The sequence below is a fragment of the Ambystoma mexicanum genome, chromosome 10 (assembly GCF_040938575.1).
Source record: "Ambystoma mexicanum isolate Mex_15411 chromosome 10, UKY_AmexF1_1, whole genome shotgun sequence".
Taxonomy (NCBI): domain Eukaryota; kingdom Metazoa; phylum Chordata; class Amphibia; order Caudata; family Ambystomatidae; genus Ambystoma; species Ambystoma mexicanum.
In genome coordinates this window covers 777,212,352-777,232,435 of record NC_090932.1, presented here as the reverse complement: position 1 = coordinate 777,232,435, position 20,084 = coordinate 777,212,352, and positions in this window count along the sequence as shown.

Below are 20,084 nucleotides of genomic sequence, written 5' to 3'. Positions count from 1 at the left end.
AAACAGTGTATACATCACATGATTAAAATGTCATGTGGAAGACAGATAATAATGTGTATTTACATACATTGCAGGATTATCATAGCCATGTTATGCAGGCGTGTATAGCAGATGGAGGAGGATAGGGGAGGGGACTGGGAGCTGATGTTTCCGGTTCCCCTTCTAGTAAGGGGAGGTGTCTTTTTTAGGGCTGTTTTTGAAGCTACAACACGGATGGACCTGATGCTAGGGGTAGGGTGTTCCAGTGGTGGGGGGCGCATAGGGAGAAGGAGATAAATCCAGAGGTCACACAGGGAAGGAAGACAGGGCACAGAGCGGTAGATGAGAGGTGGGCGGGGAACACAGGAGACTGGAGAGGCAGTGGGCAGCAAAGTGAAGTACTTTATTGAATGGGGTGAAGGAGCAAAGAGGGTGCCCTAGGAGGAGGCTGGATCACCATTTCAGCCTGCTAAGGATCAAGGATTGGTAACCCTAGGTCTCCTGGGGGCAACCAGACGTGGTCTCCCTCTCACTGTGCTTAGAGAGGCATCAGCTTCACCTCACTGATGATCCCCAACAAGGGTGAAACACGTGTATGGGGTTGCTGGTGGTACTCTCGTTCAGATTGGAATTGCCATTGTATTTCGGTGCTGGACTGCCCCTGGGCGGGACAAAGACTGATATGCAAATGGCTATTTCCCATCTGTGAAAGGCACAGTGAGTAAAAGCAGTGGCTGCGAACTCTCAAGTGGTTAATAACCACTGAACAGGTTATCATGTCTGTTCTTGCGAGAGAGGGGCGACCGCTACCTTTGTAAAACTATTTTTAAAGGAACCTGGGATTGGTAACCCTAGGTCTCCTGGGGGCAACCAGACGTGGTCTCCCTCTCACTGTGCTTAGAGAGGCATCAGCTTCACCTCACTGATGATCCCCAACAAGGGTGAAACACGTGTATGGGGTTGCTGGTGGTACTCTCGTTCAGATTGGAATTGTCATTGTATTTCGGTGCTGGACTGCCCCTGGGCGGGACAAAGACTGATATGCACATGGATATTTCCCATCTGTGAAAGGCACAGTGAGTAAAAGCAGTGGCTGCGAACTCTCAAGTGGTTAATAACCACTGAACAGGTTATCATGTCTGTTCTTGCGAGAGAGGGGCGCCCGCTACCTTTGTAAAACTATTTTTTAAGGAACCTGGGATTGGTAACCCTAGGTCTCCCTGGGGCAACCAGACATGGTCTCCCTCTCACTGTGCTTAGAGAGGCATCAGCTTCACCTCACTGATGATCCCCAACAAGGGTGAAACACGTGTATGGGGTTGCTGGTGGTACTCTCGTTCAGATTGGAATTGCCATTGTATTTCGGTGCTGGACTGCCCCTGGGCGGGACAAAGACTGATATGCAAATGGATATTTCCCATCTGTGAAAGGCACAGTGAGTAAAAGCAGTGGCTGCGAACTCTCAAGTGGTTAATAACCACTGAACAGGTTATCATGTCTGTTCTTGCGAGAGAGGGGCGCCCGCTACCTTTGTAAAACTATTTTTTAAGGAACCTGGGATTGGTAACCCTAGGTCTCCTGGGGGCAACCAGACGTGGTCTCCCTCTCACTGTGCTTAGAGAGGCATCAGCTTCACCTCACTGATGATCCCCAACAAGGGTGAAACACGTGTATGGGGTTGCTGGTGGTACTCTCGTTCAGATTGGAATTGCCATTGTATTTCGGTGCTGGACTGCCCCTTGGCGGGACAAAGACTGATATGCAAATGGATATTTCCCATCTGTGAAAGGCACAGCGAGTAAAAGCAGTGGCTGCGAACTCTCAAGTGGTTAATAACCACTGAACAGGTTATCATGTCTGTTCTTGCGAGAGCGGGGCGCCCGCTACCTTTGTAAAACTATTTTTTAAGGAACCTGGGATTGGTAACCCTAGGTCTCCTGGGGGCAACCAGACGTGGTCTCCCTCTCACTGTGCTTAGAGAGGCATCAGCTTCACCTCACTGATGATCCCCAACAAGGGTGAAACACGTGTATGGGGTTGCTGGTGGTACTCTCGTTCAAATTGGAATTGCCATTGTATTTCGGTGCTGGACTGCCCCTTGGCGGGACAAAGACTGATATGCAAATGGATATTTCCCATCTGTGAAAGGCACAGTGAGTAAAAGCAGTGGCTGCGAACTCTCAAGTGGTTAATAACCACTGAACAGGTTATCATGTCTGTTCTTGCGAGAGAGGGGCGCCCGCTACCTTTGTAAAACTATTTTTAAAGGAACCTGGGATTGGTAACCCTAGGTCTCCTGGGGGCAACCAGACGTGGTCTCCCTCTCTCTGTGCTTAGAGAGGCATCAGCTTCACCTCACTGATGATCCCCAACAAGGGTGAAACACGTGTATGGGGTTGCTGGTGGTACTCTCGTTCAGATTGGAATTGCCATTGTATTTCGGTGCTGGACTGCCCCTGGGCGGGACAAAGACTGATATGCAAATGGATATTTCCCATCTGTGAAAGGCACAGTGAGTAAAAGCAGTGGCTGCGAACTCTCAAGTGGTTAATAACCACTGAACAGGTTATCATGTCTGTTCTTGCGAGAGAGGGGCGCCCGCTACCTTTGTAAAACTATTTTTTAAGGAACCTGGGATTGGTAACCCTAGGTCTCCTGGGGGCAACCAGACGTGGTCTCCCTCTCACTGTGCTTAGAGAGGCATCAGCTTCACCTCACTGATGATCCCCAACAAGGGTGAAACACGTGCATGGGGTTGCTGGTGGTACTCTCGTTCAGATTGGAATTGCCATTGTATTTCGGTGCTGGACTGCCCCTTGGCGGGACAAAGACTGATATGCAAATGGATATTTCCCATCTGTGAAAGGCACAGTGAGTAAAAGCAGTGGCTGCGAACTCTCAAGTGGTTAATAACCACTGAACAGGTTATCATGTCTGTTCTTGCGAGAGAGGGGCGCCCGCTACCTTTGTAAAACTATTTTTTAAGGAACCTGGGATTGGTAACCCTAGGTCTCCTGGGGGCAACCAGACGTGGTCTCCCTCTCACTGTGCTTAGAGAGGCATCAGCTTCACCTCACTGATGATCCCCAACAAGGGTGAAACACGTGTATGGGGTTGCTGGTGGTACTCTCGTTCAGATTGGAATTGCCATGGTATTTCGGTGCTGGACTGCCCCTGGGCGGGACAAAGACTGATATGCAAATGGATATTTCCCATCTGTGAAAGGCACAGTGAGTAAAAGCAGTGGCTGCGAACTCTCAAGTGGTTAATAACCACTGAACAGGTTATCATGTCTGTTCTTGCGAGAGAGGGGCGCCCGCTACCTTTGTAAAACTATTTTTTAAGGAACCTGGGATTGGTAACCCTAGGTCTCCTGGGGGCAACCAGACGTGGTCTCCCTCTCACTGTGCTTAGAGAGGCATCAGCTTCACCTCACTGATGATCCCCAACAAGGGTGAAACACGTGTATGGGGTTGCTGGTGGTACTCTCGTTCAGATTGGAATTGCCATTGTATTTCGGTGCTGGACTGCCCCAGGGCGGGACAAAGACTGATATGCAAATGGATATTTCCCATCTGTGAAAGGCACAGTGAGTAAAAGCAGTGGCTGCGAACTCTCAAGTGGTTAATAACCACTGAACAGGTTATCATGTCTGTTCTTGCGAGAGAGGGGCGCCCGCTACCTTTGTAAAACTATTTTTTAAGGATCAAGGAGGCCATGGGAGTTTTTTTTTAGCTGAGTGAAAAATGAGAAAAAGGATGATTTCCTGGATATTAAGGAGATGAAGCCTGTTTAGCGATAGTTGGATTTGTTTTGATCTGATGCAGTTTTAGGTACTTGTCACAGAAATCCCCCAGGTTATGAGCTATAGGGGATGGGATGTGGGTGCCAGGAGGAAGGAAGAAAGAGATGGTAGGAGGGAAAAGGGGATGGAGGCTGGAAGCTTGGTGATAGGTTATCGTGGCTTGTAAGAAATTGAGTCCCAGACAGCGAATTGCCATCCACAGGAGAAAAGCAGTCAGGCAGTCAGTGCAGGAAGAAAGCAATGGGGTGAATAAGAGGGGAGATGAAAGACTGAGGTGACATCAGCACAGAGATGAAACGAGACCCCAAAGAGGAAATAGGCCTGCCAATGAATGGGGCAGAGTGCGTGAATGGGAGAAGACAGGGGACATCCAAAGCTGAGTGTATGGGTGAGAGGCATTGAAGGTTCAGGAGGGATACTGAAGAATTGAGTGCTAGGTTGAAGTCTTGTATGGTTGTGGAGGGTGCACCTGAGTGGAGGACCGGACTTAATGAATGGTTAGGGAGCCATGAACTCAGGGGGAATTTGAAGTTTATGATCAAGGAGGAGGGAAGGAAGTGAAGTGGAGGGGGTACATGTATAGTAAAGTGCACGAGCGAGTGCATGGTTGCAGGGGGGCTTAATCGAGACAGGTGAGGAGTGGCGAGAGGAAAAGGGAAAAACAACATCTAGTGTGTTAACAGGAATGTGAGAAGGGTGGTTGTGGAGTGGGACTAGAAAGTGGTCCGGAAGGGAGGAGTCAAGCTGAAGATGGTGGGCATTTGTCATTTTTAGGAGGTTGACATCTTTCATGATAATGTCTGGGATGTATGATAATTGATATTCAAGTATGAGGTAAAGGTCATGATGAAAATATGGTAGGAGCACGTATGAGACAATAGATGAGAATGATGGGAAGATGAGTTATAGTAAACAGTAATCTGATCAAACAAAAAGGGAACAAAGTAGAGTGGAGGAGTGGATGTTGGTGTGTCTTTGCTGATTAGTTGACCTAGTTTAGCACAATTAGATAGGCAATAAGAGTAAATGAAGGATGTGGAATCTGTGTGAAGTGCTGCTGGCTTTGCTGGCTCTTGGGTAATTCAGCTTTCTATGACTGACATCATTGTCAAATGGGAGGTGAGAATCAACATAATCAGTTCATTAGGAAGTCATGTTGCGGAGGGACTGGGCATTTCGGAGCGCTGCAGTACATTTGGAGGGGTGATGGGTGACCTGAGGATGAAGAGGGCACTGCAAGAGGGGTGGATGAGGGCAGAGTGATACAAAGCAAAATGGTTCAAGTTGTGTGGGAGGAGGGGATGATTATGATGGAGGGATAGTGGAGATACCATCCAATACCATGCTGTTGGGTGAATAAAGCCCCTTAGTCATGGTGGGGTATATAATATTTGTATTTGGGGGTTTTATACACTGCACAGCTATCTAAGAAGAAGCAGAGAGCTGTATATGCCTTTGAGGGCAATGTAGGATATTAGAGGGGTTTAACATATGTAGCATCGACTGTTCCGGCCATAGGCATGGGATGCGATTTAGGGATGCAAGGAGCTTAGGTAATGACTAAGAGGAGGATGAAGGTAGACACTGGAATGATGGAGGTGGGAGAGCATCTATGGGGTGAGATGGACAGATGCATGTTGGGTTTCTCATATAAAAGCAGCAGTCACCCTGGCCATGTTTGAGTACAGAGGACCTGTATAGTTGTGTAGGGCAACTGCAAGAGACAACAAACAATTTATCAGGCATCATTCACAGAATGAAAAGAGGCTGGTATTAGCCAACAATGAACAATGACGGCAATTAAGCCAGTGTGGACCAAAAACAATTTAAATAGGCCGGGAGCAAGCACTGAATGGAAATAGGCTGAGAGCCAGCAACAATGGTGACAGTAAGTCAGTAGAAACCAACATTAATTTAAATGGGTTGGTAGTGACCACACAACAAAAATGTCATGGTAGTGTCCAACAATGGAGGCAACTAGGCCAGTAGCAACCAAAAGCAATTTAAATAGGTTGGTGGAACCTCTGAAGGAAAATGCGCATGTAGTGACCACCAATAGAAACAATTAGGCAGGTAGCACTCATTATAACTTATCGAAACCACAAAGAGGGCAGTTGGGTTGTCAATCTGTATATTTTTATGGTTATCATGAGCCAATCCATTCTTGCATTAATTTAAAATATGTTTAGCAATATAGTTTGCTCTGAGCTATCTTGGATTAACATCTGTTGAGAGCCATGCAGAAAGATATAATGTAGATATACTTGTTATTTTGTAAAGTGCACATTCTTGTTTCTAAGCGCTACAAGGGGTCTTTGTCCATCATGAATCAGTCTTTGCTTAGTACGAAAGGAAATGTGTTCATGCAGCTGAACAGAGGAAATAGATGTTATTATAACAACCATTTCTGTGTCTTGTGATCTTATTTTGTTTCCGTAGTATACTATTTTAGAACTTACAGGGTGAGGTAGTGTGTGTGTGTAGAACTTCAAGTTCAGTAACTAGAAGCTGTATGACAAGTTGAGGGCAAAAGGTATGGCTTGATGGAAGTTATGACACTTGGATGGTGTTGGTGAGAGTCATCTTGGTCGCATGGAGAAGGAAGGAGGTAAGGAATCCTGATCCAGTAGTATCATGGGAAGATTTAGAAGAGTTCTTCCCAGAACAAGAGCCAATAGCGGGTCCATCTAGAATAAATCTAGAGGATGAGTTTGATTCCAGAAGCATTGCAGGTGCTATCGACAAGGTTATCATAATACGAAGATTCAGAAAGCGGTGCAGCGGAAGGGTAAACATGACCTACTTGAGAGTATGCAGCTGTACCACAAGGAAGGAGCCTCGTGTAGTTTTGAGCCTTTGAGCCCAGAGAGCTGTCTTTAGATAGACTGACTCTGGAGAGAGATGAGGAGGAGGGAGATCACAAGATTTGGGCACAGGAGATTTCAGATGAAGACAGACAAACCTTCCGTGGGGAGGAGGGAGATAATGCATGTGGTCCTGATGGATGTTTTACAATGGATAAGGAAGTCTGATGGTTAGATTTGAATCTACTTAAATCTCGGGCGTCAGAGTCACTGGCACGGCTAAAACCACCATCTAAAGGGCAGTCCCATGGTCAGAGGGGGGACTCGCCACCTTACGTGAGTAGGTTAAGGTCGCTGCCAGGCAGAAAGTGGTGCAGAACCATTGTCCCTGCTATGGATAGGCAAACGATGAGAGATGAAGGCGAATTTGGGGTCTCACAGTTTCTTTTGTTAGAAAAGGGAGCAGTCAGACCGCAGTATATACCGTGGCCGCAAATGGATAAGGATAATTTAAGGTGTAAACTCCCGGATTTAACTTCTGACGCTGGGAAATGGATACATGAGCTAGAGAAAATGACAGGAGGAAATATATTGGCTAGAGGGGACATTAATGGTCTCCTGATTGCAATCCTTGGGGAAAGTGCTGATGACGTTTGGGCTCAAGTAGTAGATTCTGGTGTTACTATGGTAAATACTGCTCATGATGGACTACTGTTCAATAATTGCAGAGCAGCAGTTTGGAAAGCGCTCAGAGTGCTGTATCCGGATACGCCAGATATGGGAGCTATAATGACGAAAAAGATGCAAGAAGGGGAAGATCCACTTGTTTACATTCAGAATGTCCAAGAACAGTGGGCCTTGGAGATAGGTAAGGCTTGGGGGAAATGTATACCTGTATTTTATCATATATTATGCCAAGGGCTGCCAGAAACAGTACAGAAGCAGCTCAAGAAATTGGTGGGCATGGAAGCAAAACCATGGTCAGAGATACAGCTGACCATTGCGAATTATTGCAGACTCTTGCAAGAAATGAATCTCAAGAAAGATAATGCTAGGAAAAGCGAAGAGGCAAAGTTAGTGCAGAAAAAACTCTCCAAGTATGCCATTGAAGGGGCAGTGCTAACCAGTGGGGACGGATTGAGCTCACAGCAAGTAGCAACCATGCCACAGATGAATAACCAGAGGCAGTTTGATTCAGGAAATAATGGGTTTATACTTCAAGGACAGGGAGGATTTTGAGGAAGAGGATTTCAGAATAACACGTAAAACTTTCAGAATAATCAAGGTGGGTTTCACAATCTTCTGAATGATAACCAAGGCATGCAGGGAGGACAAATGGAAAGACCTTCGCCTGTATGTTGGACTTGTGGCATGACAGGTCATCTTTCTCGCACATGTAGAAGTCAAGGATTTGTGTAGAACAATCCCTTTTCAATAGGGGGGAATTCAAACCCACCTGCATATTCGCAACAGAGTGGAGATGGGTTTGCCCAGAATCAAACAATGCAGCAGACATAAGCGCTGTGAGTGCTGCAAGGTTTACAAACACAGCAGGCAGCAATGAGTATGCCACAAGGGCAGTCTCAGCATTCACCCATGCAGATACAGCAAAGCACGAGCACAGGACAGTTAATGACTCCTAGGGTAGGGGGTGCCACGGTCGATGAAAGGGAATCCTTTTACAGGCACAGGGATGAGGCTGTATCCACAATAGGACAACTCACTGGAGGACCTGATGTGTTCAGTACTATCTGTGATGCCTAATCCTCAAGAGGAACCAAGGGTTGACGTCAATATAGGAGGCAAGTCTTTTTCGTTTTTAATAGATATGGGTACAACGCGCTCATGTATATGAGAGGGGAAGTTTTCGATGTCTGGAAATGCCATGAATACTCAAGGTTTCACAGGAGCTACAAGCAAAGTTTCTTTTACTAAAGATTTACCAGTCTCCATCGGAGAGTAATATGTATGTGCCATTGCTATATTCAAGACAGAAACCTGTTAATATATTGGGTTGAGATGTGATGACCAAGTTGAATATGACAATTTTGTTCACTGATGACGGCATAGTGTGTTCAACACCAGGAATGCATTATATAAATGTGAGTGAATTTATTATGGAATTTGCAGGACAATTGGTCATACGATGAGTGCCATTAGAACCAGGAGTGTTTCGCTATGGTGTATGCATTTTGTTAACATGGTTGCCAGGTTTAGTGTGCAGGACTATGAGAATACCCGATGAATTCTTTTTCAGGCCAAAGATACCTATGGATGAAAAGGAAGGGCGAATCTTTCCTTTGGAATTACAAGCAGCCATAGTGCAAAGAGAAATGGCTTTGCTTGATGGGAATAATTATGATGGCTGACGATGGTGCACAGTGATTGCCATTGGGGACGGGTGCAGCTTGACTGACGTCACGGATGAGGATATGTTTGGAGACCATCCATCAGATGACGAAGTAGTATTTGAGATGAGTATCACTTATTGGGTGAGAGCAATTAAACGTGAGGTTCCCCAGAAAACGATGTTAGCACAGAAACGTCCCGAGTATTTGGAGGAAGACATAGCGAGAGTGCCAGCTTCATTATGGATGACAGGCCCCTTTGATGTAGGCCTACTAAAGGGGGTTGGAGAAGTGAAGATTAAATTGAAACCAGAAGCAATTTTACCTTGAGCAAGGCAGTATCCCATGTCTCGAGAGGCAGATGAAGGAATTTTTAAGACGATTACAGCTATGATGGAACTGTCACAGGTTTCCCCTCTTCTTACCTGTCTGTGTTCTTTCTTCGATGGAGTCTTCCTGCGTACAGTGCGGGCCTTGTACAACCCCGTGTGAGAGTCCTCGGTGTCCAGCGTACATTCAGTGTCCGAGTCCTGAATCGTTCAGAAAGCCCGGGAAGTCCTGGAAACAGCAAAGCGTTCACTCGGCAGCGAGTATTCGGAGGTCTGAGATGAAGTGAAGGCAAGGAAAGGAAAGGATGTGGAGGTAACAAATGGGGCCCAGGAACCAGGAAGCAAGAAGTAACGAGAGCGAACTACGACAGCACACGTCTAGCCACAGTAAGCGGTAGCGTTGAGACGCGCAGAGCCGCAGGTGTGTGTCTGCTTTATAGAACGTGATACGTGCGACGCGGAAACTGGTACACAGCGTTCCGCGTTTGGTGGCCATGTTGGGAGTACTGCTGAGTGCAAGCCTCTATGGGTCAAGGACCAGGAAGTCCAGAAGGGACGAGTCTGATGGTACATGACAGCATGCCTCCTCCAAAGGCCTGTCCCTCCGGGTTTGCCGGGGTGTATAAGGTGGTACCTTTTGAGTAATCTCGGGGCATTGAGGTTTGAGAATGGTTCCCAGGTGCGTTCACTGGGAGGGTACCCTTTCCATTCGACCAGATATTGTAGCTGACCACGTCTGAACCTGGAGTCACATATTCTGGATACTTCATATTCGAGCTGGTCATTGACAATCACAGGGGTAGACCTTGGAGCAGTCTGGGAGGACTGGACGTATAGTTTCAGTAGAGACGTGTGAAACACTGGGTGGACCCTCTTCCAGGAGTCTGGTAGTTTGAGTCGGAAGGCCACTGGGTTAATAATTTTCTTTATGGAAAAGGGACCATAATACCGGGGGGCCAATTTATTTGGTCGTAAATGCTGAGGCAGTAGTTTCGAGGATAGCCAGACCTTGTCACCTACTGAATAGGAAGGCCCTGGTCTTCTTTTGGAGTATGCATAGAGCTTGGTAGAAGCTCAGGCCCTTTCAAGGTGTTCTTTGGCTTGCTTGTGTATGTTGATGAGGTTTTCAATCCAGGAGTCGAGTGTAGGTACTGGTGGAGGATGTGGAAGCAAGGATGGTAGAACCGAAGGATGGAACCCATGTCTACAGAAAAAGGGACTGGTTTTGACAGCCAAGTGATCCGAATTGTTGTAGGCGAATTCAGCCACAGGTGTCAAGAGTGACCAATCGTCCTGGACCTTTGTGGTTAAACAACGAAGATACTGCTCTAGGGTTTGGTTCACACGTTCTGTAGCTCTGTTGGTCTGTGGATGATTACCTGAGGAGAGGGCACGTTGGATTCCTAGTATACGGCATAAGTGTTTCCAGAATTGAGATATGTATTGAGGTCCTCTGTCTGATATGATCTTAGAAGGGAGTCCATGAAGTCGGAATATGTGTTCCAGGAAAATTCCAGCGAGTTCTGAGGAAGATGGTAGTTTATACAAGGGTGTAAAATGAGCCATGTGAGTGAATAAATATATGGTAACCATGATAGTTGTGTGTCCCCTGGAAGGTGGCAATTCCACAATAAAGTCTGTAGCAATGAATTCTCAGGGCCTTGTTGTTAGTGTTGGTTGGAGTAGGAGACACGGCGGTCCCTTGTTGTCATGCTTGTTTTGATTGCAGACAGCACAGGCTTGGATGTATCGTTGGATATCAACTTTCATTTGTGGCCACCAAAATTGCCTTCGTATCAAACGGAGAGTGTTGATGATGCCATGATGTCCTGAATGAAGGGTTTTGTGGCCGAGGTTCATGATCCATTGTCGCAGTCTTTGTGTGGGGATAACCAGGCCATTATCGTTGAATAAATACCCATCCTTTGTTTTAAGATTCCACCGGTTCTTTCCGGTAAATTCCTTCCAGATCTCGGAGGACTGGGTTTGGATTTGAATGTCTTCCAGGAGGCTGATTGCTTGGGCTACGAACATTGTGTGGGGAATCATCTTTGGAAAGGATCGATCTTCAAGAGTTTCATAGTCGGGTCATCGGGATAAGGCATCAGCAATTATGTTGTGAGTTCCAGGGACATGTTTTATTTGGAACTGATACTGTGCGAAGAAGAAGGCCCAGTGGGCTTGATGACTATTCCTACATTCCAGGGATTGCAGAACTTGAAGATTCCAATGGTCTGTACGGACCTGAACAGGATGTTTTGCCCCCAAGAGTAGATGACGCCATTCGGTAAAGGCTTGACGAATGGCTAACAGTTCCTTTTCCAGGACAGAGTAATGAGTCTCGCTAGGAGTTAGAGTTTGCGAGAGATAAGCGTTGGGGTGTTCTAACTTGTCCTCGAGTTCCTGCTTGAGAACTGCTCCGATGGCGTGGTTGGAGGCATCCGTCTCCACTATGAAAGGTCGATCAATATCAGGTTGAGCCAAGATGGGGGCTTGTGTAAACTCCGATTTCAATCGTTAGAAGGCTTTATCTTGGGCTGCTGACCAAAGAAAGGGAGTATTTTTCTTCAACAGTGTAATGATCGGTTGAACTATCTCCGAGAAGGAAAGTATGAATTTCTGGTAAAATTTTGCAAGCCCCAAGAAGGATTGAATCTGTTTCATGGTGGTTGGGACAGGCCAGGATAGTATGGCTTTTACCTTTGAGTGAATCATCCCGATTCCTTCTGGACTGAGGACAAATCCTAGATAGTGAACATTAGAGACATGGAAAAGGCATTTCTCGGGTTTAGCCAGGAGTTTATGTTCACATAACCGCTGTAGGACTGCCTTAACATGCTCTTCATGCTTGAGATGGTCCTTGGAGTATATATCAGAATAAACTATGATGAAGAGGAACAGCATATCGGAGAACATTCGGTCCATGAAACGTTGGCAGACTGCCAGGGCATTGGCGAGTCCAAAAGGCATAATCAGGTATTCAAAAAAGTCCAAAGGGTGTTCTAAAGGATGTTTTCCATTCGTCACCCTCCTTCATACGGATTAGATGGTAGGCACTCCTGAGATCCAATTTCGAGAAGACTACAGCTCCTTTCACTGCTTCGAGGATATCCGAGATTGAGGGTAACGGGTAGCGGTCTTTGAGGGTACATTGGTTTAAACCACGATAATCAAGACAAGGTCTAAGCTCCTTGGTATCTTTCTTGGGAACAAAAAACAATGAAGCTCCCGCTAGAGATTTGGATGGTCGTATGGTGCCATTTTCTAGGTTGGTATCCAAGTATTCTCGGAGGGCCTTTTTCTCTGGCTCAGATAGTATGAACATCCTTCCAAAAGGAATCACGGCTGAAGGTTCAGTATCAATAGCACAGTCTTCAGGTCTGTGAGGGGGTAGAGACTGAACAATAGCAGTTGAGAACACATCAGTGTAATCCTGATAGGCCCGAGGAACCTGGATAATATTTGAGACTGTGAATGGGCCTTGCTGTTTTGTCGAGGCACTTTCTGGGGTTGTTGACGAGGAATCCAGGGAGAGACAATGAGACATACAATGTTCGGAACCAAGAAACAAGGATCCTGCTGCCCATTTGATGTATGGGTTGTGCTTCTGCAACCACGGCATACCCAGTACCATTGGATAATGGGCAGACTTTATGATGTCAAATTTGATAACCTCTCGATGATGGTTTATGGAGAGCTGGATCTCTTTGGTTTGCAAGGTGATGGGTCCTGAAGAGAGGGGCCTTCCATGGATAGCTTCTACAGGCTGCGTTATGCCTCGAGTCTCATATGGAATGTGGTGGGTAGTGACCCAATCTTGATCTATAAATATCCCCATGGCCCCACAATCCACCAATGCCAAAATAGGGTAAGTTACTTTCTTGGATGGCGATAGAAAGGCCTGCAAGATCACAAGATTGCTTTGTCCAGGAGAGTTCAAGGATGGAATAGATGTGGAGCAAACATCTCTCTCCCGAAACTGTGCTCCATCTAGGATCAGAAGCTGGCGTTTCCCGCATGCCATGGTGGAGCTAAGGGATATTCTCTCACAAGATGTTTATCTGAGGCACAATACATACACAGCCTAGTGTGAATCCGTCGCATTCTTTCTTGCGGGGATATGGGTCCACGGAAGGCCCCCATTTGCATAGGTTCTGGTTCTGTAGTGGGGGCAGGAATGTGCTCAGTTTTAGAGGAAGGTTCTATGGAGGCCTTTTGGCAAGACACTTTAGTCTTCTTCCTTTCTGCCTTCCTTTCCTGGACACGGAAGTCTATTTGTAAAGAGAGATCCATAAGAGCCTGGAAGGAACCTGGGCAAGCTACCCTAGCTAGCTCATCTTTTATTTCCTCATTCAGTCCTCTTTGAAAAAGGGTAAAGCAGGCCTCTGGGGACCAATCTGCCTCCTTGGCCTGTTGCTTAAAGCGTGTCATATAGGTCAGCATATCCTGGGAACCTTGTTAGAAATCCAGTAGTCGTTCCTGGGCACTGTAGACCTTTTCTGGGCAGTCAAGCAGGTCCTTTAGAGCCTGTACGAACCCCTCATAGTCATCCAGGAGGGCATCTCCAGAATTAACAAATGGCGTAGCCCAAGTTAGCGCATTCCGGGAAAGATGCGAAATCATAAAGCCCACCTTTGCCCTGGGGGTAGAGAAGTAATAGGGCTTAAAGGTAAAGTGGACTAAACATGAATCAAGGAATCCGTAAAGGCTTTTGGATGAACCATCGTATTTATCCACTACTCCGCCCAGCAATACACTTTCCTTGGTCCCGGAATCACGTGAGAGGACTAACTGCTTTAATGTGGCATTCTCGGCTTTGAGATTCTGAACTTCTGTTGTTAACTCCTGCATGCTGCGCATGAGGTCTTGTGGGATGTTTTTACCCATGCATCCAAGCCCTACCATAAAACTGTGCAGTACTGGCATGGAAAACATCATTATGGCCAGAACTCCCCAGAGAGTGCACAGGGAAAACATGAAGAATAGGCTGCCACCCATTTTTGCCTATGTTGTGAGCAAAGGAGGGCACCGCCTAAACCCACCATTGGGCTACACACACAGTAGCCTGAAACCATTGGGAATGGCAATGCTGATTGCCAAAAGCAACCCAGAACTGTGGGGAATTAATTTTCTTAATGTCAAAAATGGATGCAATACCGGTACTCACCACTATCAGAAAGCCGGAGTTTTTAAACCACCAGACCTTTGTGTAAAACTGTACAGAGGAACCCAAACCAGGCCAAGGAAAGACTTGCTAAGAGGTGGATACAATGTAAGACTATATTCTGAAATGACTTGAAGGAAGTAATTATTTAATGTATATATAAAAAATAGCTGCATGTAAGTTGGATTTGAATGTAGAAAACTGGGAACTAAAGTGACATTTAGCTGAATTCTGCCTGACAACTACCCCCGACAGGAGAAACCTGCTCAGCCACTCTTCCCAGGCCTAGCTGCATTCTGCTTCCCCACCAAAAGGAGATGACACCTCTCTGATTAGATTAGGGGAGGGGCACCTACATAACTTTGGGCAGAGACACAGAACAATCCACTGTCCTGGGCTCAGGCAAATGTTATATTGGGGGGGGTAGTAAAATAGCTTCCTCTTGGGAGAAACTGGGAGGGGCAGTGCCTCTGCTAGCAGCTGAGCTTGGGGGAAGTGGATAAACCAGTTATTCCACCCTGTGATGTTGGAAGCCACACCCCTTTTTGACCAGGGCATAATTTTAAAAAGATAGATAACTCATAGTGCGGACTGGTTAAAATGATATAATTAATACCATTATTCTTGTGATTTTTCCGTGCACATTTTAAAAGGTGTTAAGACCCTGTGGGATGTTCTTGGGGATAGTAGCGGAAAAAAGGTTGTTGCTCCAAATGTATGCATGTTAAAAATCTGACACTTTATCATCTGAAACCCATATCCCTGGTGCACATTTGTGTAAAATCTGGAAAGGTTTAGAGGTCGTTATCTGGATAATAAGGGGAGAATTTTGTCATCAGTGGACACAACATCGTACAAAGACAGGGATCGGATGGTTTGGTGCTACAAAAAATATGTTAACTGGACCTATAATATTAGAAAAATGGTACATAGATAAATATGTATTTGGATCAGAAATAGATTTGTGTGCAATTTGACAAGGGGAGGTTCCTCTGACCATAAAACCTACAGCATCACTCTGACACTCCATTTCTTCCACCCAATCATGGGAGAGGGGAGAACTTGGCCAATGATAAGTGAGAGGGCCAGGCTTAGCTAGGCCCAGGCACACACCCATTTTCAAAACACATAAAAAGGGCCACTGAAACCCAGGTGGGGAATTCACTTTCCACTTTCTTGCGGGACCCTTTGCCGGGAGACTCCAGACTTCAAATCCATCAACCTCCAGAGACCAGAGATCCAGAGAGACCAGAGATCCAGAGAGACCAGAACTGTGCAGTGCTGAGAGAAGAACCAGAGACCAGACCACTGTTCAGAACCACCAGCCGGAAGTCCTGTCCAACCTGACCAAACCTTGACGGCTTATTTCAAAAATATAGTGTGAATACTCACTGTGCCAAAACCAATCTCTTAGTTTAAAATAGTCTAATCCAAACTATTTTAGCCTATTAGAACTGCCTTCTAGAATCGTGTCATTCTGTCATCTGTAAAACTGAAAACTGTCATCTGTCATCCTGAGCTTTACAATTTCAAATCCGAAAAACGACTTTCACAAAATCGCCCGTATCTCCGGAACCGTTCGTGCTATGAACGAGATCTAACTTTCATTTTAAAGCTAAGCTCTAGGTTTTCCAACGAACCTTGAACCGACATCCTACTCCTTATAGTGCCTCCGTAATTACGCTCGACGCGCGCAAGTAAATTTGCCGTGATTTGACATTTTGCACAATTTCAGCCACGTGTAAAAATCAGCAGCTTCTTGCTTTCCTTTGCTAGAATTCGTTTTAACCTGCTGGTTACACATAGAGCATTGCTAAAGTGAGCCTGAACTAATATAAACTAGATATCACCCACCCTGAACCTCTAGAGGGAATTAAAAGCATTTTTAGCACATTTCTCACTTCATTGTCATCACATTCAAAGCATTTTGGGCCTGTGTTTCAAACCTCTCCCTGTTTTCCTCTAAGCTTGCTGGGGGGGAACTGCATGTCGTATTGCATTTTGTTGGGATTCTTGAAGACTGTGTGCTCTCCTTCCATTTTTTTACATTGCATGGGGGGGAGTGAATTTTCAAGGAAAAGTGATTACATTGTCTTTTGTTGAAGCCATATCAAGTTATTTTCTGTACTGCATTTCATTCATCATTGCGTTTCCTTGAACCATATAAAGTATTCTTTCCCACCTTATTCTTCTGTTCCTATTCATAAGTTACCTCTTGCTGATTACTGCTCATATTCACAAGTGTAATATCCATTATCAATTTATTTATAGAAGTGTGATATATATATATATATATATATATATATATATATATATATATATATATAGTTTAAATTTTCAAATAAACCTTTTAATTTGCAAAACAAACCTACTTCTTGGCTCAGTGGGGTCAGGGGGATTCTAAGAGGGGGGTGTTATACAAGGGTTGTCATCCAGAGTACTGAACTGGACATAAAAATACATCAATAAGGGTTTTCCTCAGCATCCCAGACTAGGCATTGACTTAGCTGTAGTGTTGATTGAATATCGCTTACAAAGTGGGGGCTCGGAGCCGGAATATTCTGGGTTAGATTTACCACTTGTGCAGATTAATACAGTGTGCCAACTGACCAGATACACATATCCGGTTAGATCACCACACTGTTTTACACTATGAAAGCACCCCTCAAAGGAACGCTCTAAGGAAACGGTCTGTTTTGCAAAATAAAATACTAACTTCTGTAAGTCAGGAGGGAGATCAATCTCCAGCATGACGACCATGGTAGATATGAAAATAGCGAGGGAGCACCTCTTACATAAGCTATTTGTGAGAGGACCAGGCGGTCTGGTTGCAGGCAATCGCGCAACAGGTCACTGAAACAGGGTCAGATATATGGAGAGATCCGGGTCCCCTACATGTGGCCGTGAGCGAACTATATATGGCCCCTAAGGCAAAAGATGAACACAATAAGATTGCCAGGATAGCGGCATATTTCTATCTATATATGGAAGTCATGCAGGACAAATGTGCTGAAGGCCAAGATCTGGCAAATAGGCAACAGATGGCGTTAGAAAAGGCCCAATCTGACCTGGTCTCTTCTGAGCAGAGGCTGCACGGGAGCCAGGAGTCAGAAAATGACAGCAGACAGTACATCACTAAATTAAAGGAGGATATGCATAGGCTGCAACAGGAAAAGGCTGACCAGGATACCAGATTTCTGGCCTTGCAGAAGGAGTACCAAGAAGGTTTGGACTCCCTTCTGCAGAGCCAGAAAAAACTGGAGCAACAACTGGACTTCAACAGGGCATGAACAGAGCAGGTAGCCACCCTGCAAATTCGATTAGACAGAGAGAAAGAGGAAAGCAATAAATTGATTCTGAAAGACCTGGATACCCAGGCAGAGTTTGATCAGGAGCACCAGAAAGCTGGTGCCTTCCAAAGGCAAAGGGACAACCTGGCGGTACAGATGCAGGCTGTTAGTCAGGAAAGGGATACCTTAGGCCAGGAAGTCTGTCACTTAAAAAGGAAAATGGAAGAAAATCACCAGGCCCTCCCGGGACTGGGTGACCTCCAAAAAGAACACCAGAACTTGTTAGAGCACACCAGGAGGGTGGAGGATGCTCTGGCAAGAAAGGAGCAGGCCAATAGAGACACAGCTCAGGAGGTAACCCTCCTGCAGCAAAGACTGGTCCAGTACTCCAGGACCAATCAGGAGGCACAGAGAGAGAATGAGGCTCTCTGCCAGCACAATGATAGGCTCCAGCAACAGGTAGCGATGCAGGAGAGACTGATAGAGTCTAGTAAGGCCTTAACTGAGGAACTGAAAGCGCAGGCATTGCAACAGGGAGCAGGGGCGGATAGAGATGAGGTACGCTGGGAAAGAGAAACTCCTGAGCATAACCTCAGGAGACCTAGTGCCAGAGACCTTCACCTCTACCAGTCCCTGGACTCTGCCACCCCCATATTCCCTGGCGCACATGAGCACGGGGCCACAGGGATGGCAGATTACTATCCAGCTAAAAGTATGGGGCTCATAGGCCAGTACCACCCAGGAATGGAGGGGCGGGCATCCGGGTATGGGCACCCAAGCACAGTGCAATTTAGTGGGAAACCCCAGGAGAGTAGGCCCACTAAGGGCATCCTGAAAACCTCTGCCCAGTTAGGTCAGTGGGGGGGGGGGTACCCATCAAATCCTGGTAGCAAGGAGGGCTCTGAAGACTCCTCTGAGCATCACAGGACACAGGAGACCAGGTCCCCACATTCTGCCAGCCATTCCCAGGCTCGCAGAATCCGGGAAAACCTGGAAGATCAGACGGGCACCTCTGGGAGCAGCGCTTCTGAGTCGGAGGAGGAATGGACCAGGGTTACCCGAACCAAAAAGGCCAATAAGGCAAAAAGGGCCTTGCTTAAGGACCCATTGAAACAAATAAAGGCAATAAGGAGTGTCATCACGCCTTATCATAAGAACGCCAAGTATTCTGTTTGGGAACACTTGGAGCTCTATGAGCAAATGATGGAGACTTTCCATTTGAAGGACAGCCAAAGCTGTATTCAATATGTAAAGTGGACCTTCTCCCCAGAATACTCCAGTTTCTTTGCAGGACTGGAGGACCAAAACCATTCAAGATGGTCCGCTTATAGGGCGGCCATCTTGAAACATTTTTCTGTTCATAGAAATCCTCAAGAGGCTCGCAAGGCAGCCTACAATTTGCAATGTGGGGAGGATCAGGCCCCACAAGAATTCGTACAAGAATTGAAGCGTGCCTTTGCGCAGACCACCAGAAGGGTGCGCACGGACAGCAGAGAATTTGTCAATACTTTTTTCCATGCCTTGCCCAAATACATCATGACCCAGCTAGTGAGAGATTTTCACGAGAAGAGGTCACTAGACTGGGTCATTGAACAGGCTACCCGGATCTATGAGGTGCAGAAGCCCATAGAAAATGAAAGTAATGCGCAGAAAAACCCCAAAACCAACAGCACCCCTGCTGCTGCCAAGGTGGCGGAGGTAAAGGTTGCCCCCATTTTAGATTTGGAGATGGGGGGCCTAAAAACCTGCCTGCACCAAATAATTCACAGCCCAGAAGGCCCTCGGGCCAGTCACAGACAGGGAGTCGAGGAGGTAGTCCCACAAATGGGGTCCCTCGCTCCCCTGATTATGTAAGTCCCCGCTACAAGGGAAACCGACCCATTCTGGGTTATGTGTGGACTCCTCCAGTTCAAGGGGGGGATCCAGCCAAGCACCTGACCCAGGGAACTTCCCTCCTAACGTCCCCCAGGAGGGCAGAAATTCACCAAATCCTGGGAAGAACTTTTTCCCTAGGTATCCATCCAATTTCCAGCCCCAAAACCATCTATCCTTCTTTCCCCAATTCCCTGAGCCCAGACAACCTAATCCGGGAGAGGGGAGGCCAAGGGTGTAGGGGTACCCACATCTTCCCAATCCGGGGTATTACCAGAGAAGGGATAGCTACCCTACCCGGGATCAGCCCAGGGGAGAAAATAGAGCCCCGTATCAGCCTGAGCGGGTTTCACAACTTGGGCGCCAGGTCCAAAATATGGCACGAGATCTGGGTCACATACTGAGGCCTCAACAGAACCCTCAGATGAGCATGCCACCGCAGAATGCCCCAAACTCTGGACCTGGTGCTCCAGAACAATGACGGGGGCAGCAC